The sequence below is a fragment of the Mesoplodon densirostris genome, chromosome 14 (genome assembly GCF_025265405.1).
Source record: "Mesoplodon densirostris isolate mMesDen1 chromosome 14, mMesDen1 primary haplotype, whole genome shotgun sequence".
NCBI lineage: Eukaryota > Metazoa > Chordata > Mammalia > Artiodactyla > Ziphiidae > Mesoplodon > Mesoplodon densirostris.
Genome location: NC_082674.1, coordinates 77310685 through 77314551, shown reverse-complemented (window position 1 = coordinate 77314551; position 3867 = coordinate 77310685). Strand labels below are relative to the sequence as shown.

General features: G+C 36.7%; 1 long non-coding RNA gene across 1 annotated transcript; it reads left to right on the top strand.

Annotated features, from left to right (window-relative positions):
* The first annotated feature begins 742 nt into the window (after positions 1-742).
* LOC132501922 (uncharacterized) lies at positions 743-3579 on the top strand. The gene is made up of 3 exons (XR_009534352.1): positions 743-845; positions 2235-2354; positions 2481-3579. It is a non-coding gene; the product is annotated as an uncharacterized LOC132501922 (long non-coding RNA).
* Positions 3580-3867: the final 288 nt, after the last annotated feature.

Sequence of the window (3867 nt, the reverse complement as noted above, 5' to 3'; positions counted from 1 at the left end):
CTCCAAATCCTCATCAGCATTTGGTTTTGTCACTATTTTCATTTTAGCAATTCTGATAGGTGTGTAGTGATATCTCATTGTAATCTTAATTTGCATTTCTCTAATGACTAGTGTTGTTGACCATCTTTTTATGTGCTTATTTGCCATTTGTGTATCCTCTCCAGTGAAATGCTTTTCATCTCTTTGCCCATTTTCTAGATATGAGTCAGATATATGGTTTTGCAAAGAATTTCTCCAAGTCTGTGGTAAGCAAAATCTCAAAGATTTCCCTCCAAGATTCCTGTTCCCTGATTATTCAGTCAAACATTAATCTAGGTACTGCTGTGAAGGGAGTTTTCAGATGCAATTAAAATTAGTAAGTGAGGGACTTCCCTGGTGGTCCAGTGGTCCACAGCTCGCAATGCAGGGGGCCCGGGTTTGATCCCTGGTTGGGGAACTAGATCCTGCATGAATGCTGCAACAAGAGTTCACATGCCACAGCTAAGACTTGGTGCGGCCTAAATAAATAAATATTTAAAAAAACATTAGTAAGTGAGTGATTTTGAAATAGGGAAATTATGAATTATCTGGCTCAATGTAAGTATGTGAGACCTTAAAGGTAGAAGAGGAAGCAAGCAGGGGACAGAGAGAGAGGGGGGAGGGAAAGAAGAAGAAGAAAAGAAGAAGAAGAAGGAGGAGGAGGAGGAGGAGGAGGGGGAGGGGGGAGGGGGAAGGGGGAGGAGGTCAGAATGATTTGAAGTGTGAGAAGGATTCAACCCACCATTGCTGACTTTGAAGATGGAGGAAGTGGATCACTAGCAAAGGAATGCAGGAGATGTCTAGAAGCTAAGAATGACCCCAACAAGGTAATGGCAACATTAATCCTACAAATGAGTGAAACTGAACTCTGCCACCAACCAGAATGAGTCTGGAAGATTAATCACCTGGGTCTGTAAAGGAGCACAGCCCTCCTGCTAAAGGAGACCTAGAGCAGAGAAACTAGCCTAGCCTACCAGACTTCTGACCTACATAACTGTAAGAGAATGAATGGGTGTTGTTTTAAGCTGTTAAATTTGTGGTAATTTGCTATGGAAGAAATAGAGAACTAATATCCAGTCTGTAGTTTTTCTTTTCATTCTCTTAACAGGTCTTTTGAAGAGCAATAGTTTTTAATTTTGATGAAGTCCACTTTATCTATTGTTTCCTTTCATGAGTTGTGCTTTTTGTGTCAAGTTTAACAGCTCTTTACCAAGCCCTAGATGCTGAAGATTTCCCCCTATGTATTCTTACAAACGTTTTATAGTTTACATTTGAAATTTAAATATATGACCTATTTACAGTTAATTTTGTACAAGATTTGAGATGTGGTTGAGGTTCTTTTTTTTTTTTTGCCTTTGGATATCCAGTGACTCCAGCACGATTTGTTGAAAACTCTACCCTTCCTCCATAGAACTGCTTTTACACGTTTGTCAAAAGTCAGTTGGTTGTTCTTGTGTGGGGCCATGTTTTGGTTTTCTATTCTGTTCCATTGGTCTATGTGTCTATTCTTCTGACAATACCTCACAGTCTTGATTACCATAGTTACATAATGTCTTAAAATTGGGTTGAGTGACCTCTATTTTATTCTTCTTCCTTGAAATTATTTTACCTATTCTAATTCCTTTGTCTCTTCATACAAATTTTTGAATAATCTTGCTTATATTTACAAATATTTTGCTGAGATTTTGATAGGAATTACTTTAAACCTGTACATCAATTTAAGGAGAATTGATATCTTTACTATGTTGAGTATTACAGTCCATGAACATAGGGTGTCTCTCTATATGTTTATGTTTTTTAATTTCTTTCATCAGCAGTTTCTAGATCTTAGCATACAAGTCTTATACTTATTTTGTTAGATTTATACTTAAATATTTCATTTTTTAAAGGGATTGTAAATGGTATTTTACGTTTAGTTTTGGTTTCCATGTATTCATGTGAAGATATAGAAATACAATTAATTTTTGTATGTTAATTTTTTACCTTGAGACCTTGGTGAACTCCCTTATTAGTTCTAGGAGGTTTTTTTTTTGGTAGATTCCATAGAATTTTCTATGGAGACCATCACGTCATTTGCAAAGAGCAACACTTTACTTCCCTTCTGATCTGTAAGCCTTTTATTTACTTTTCTTGCCTTATTGCCTTAGCTAGAACTTCCAATACTATGTTGTTAATAGTGGTGCGAGCAGACATCCTTCTCTTGTTCTTGATCTTAGGTGGAAAGCAGTCAGTCTTTCATCATTAATTTTGATGGTAGCTACAGTAAGTCCCCTACATACAGACCTTCAAGTTGTGAACTTTTGAAGGTGCGAACGTGTGTTCACATGTCCAGTCACGTAAGTTAGTTCACTTGTCTGGTGTACATTGTCACATGCATGCATCCTCTACAAGTGGTTGTGCTTTTGTGTACTTTACTGTACAGTACTGTATAGAGTACAGTAATACACTATCTTTATTTCAAGCCCAGGATGTCTGGAAGCAAGCGTAAAAGCAGTGGTGATGTAGCTGGTACTGCTAAGAAGTGCCGAGCAATAAAGATGGAAACAAAAGTGAAAATAATTGAGAGAGTGGAGCAACAAGAGGAAGAAGAAGTAACTGAAGAACCAAAGAGATGAAGGAAATGACAAGGGAATTTTCTTTATTTGAGGAGGCACTGTTAGTTTTTGAGACACAGGACCCGAACCTAGAACGGTACACAAAGATTGCAGCAGCCATTCAGAATGCAATCCAGTACTACTGTGTCATCTATGATGAGAAAAAAAGAGCTACTACCCAGACATCACTGGCTCATTTTTTTCAAGTGGGTAGATAAAATTGAATGCAGCAAGGAAACAGAACCTGTGCCATTGAAGTCGGGCATGAGTGGAATTGCAGCTTGCCCTCTCTCTCCTATTGCTGACAATCCTTCAGCTCTACCATCTCCCACCTCCTCTCCCTCCTCCAGTCAGTAATTCTTCTTGCCTGTTCACTCGATGCCAGCCCCGGTATGCCAGCTGTTGGACTGTTCTACTGTACTTTTCAAGGGACTGTACTCTAAGATTAAGAATGTTTTCTTTATTTTTTGTGTTTGTTTTTCATATATGATTTGTGTGAAAAGTATTATAAACTGATTACAGTACAGTACTATGTAGCCGATTGTATTAGTTGGGTACGTAGGCTAAATTTGTTGAACTTACGAACAAATTGGATTTACGAACACGTTCTTGGAGTGGAACTAGTTCGTATGTAAGGGACTTAAAGTATAGTTTTTGATAGATGTTGCTTGTCAAGTTGAGGAAATTCTCCTCTATTCCTAGTTTTCTGAGAGCTTTTGTCTCAAACAGGTACTGAATTTTGTCAAATGCTTTGTTCTGCATTAATTGATATGATCTTGTAATTTGTCTCCTTTCACCTGTTGATGGTGAACTACATTGATTGATTTTCAAGTATTGAACCAACCTTGCATCTCTGAAATAAACCCCACTTACCATGTGGTATTCTTTTTATATACTGCTAAATTTTATTTATTAATATTTTGTTAAGGATTTTAGCATCCATAGTCGTGAGATACATCTGTCTTGTCTGTAGTTTTCTTTTTTTATACTGTCTTTGTCTGGTTTGATATCAAGTAATACTAGGTTCATAAAATAAATTTCTATTTTCTGGAAGAAACTGTGTAAAATTTGTGTTAAAATAAAAAATCTTCCTTTCAGTGAAATCATCTGGGCCTGGAGATTTCTGTTTAGGAAGTTTTAAAATTATGAGTTTAATTTATTAGTTATAGGGCTGTTCATAGTATCTCTTTCATCTTGGATAAATTGTGGTGGTTACTAATTTTCAAGGAATTTGTTCATTTCATCTAAATTGTCA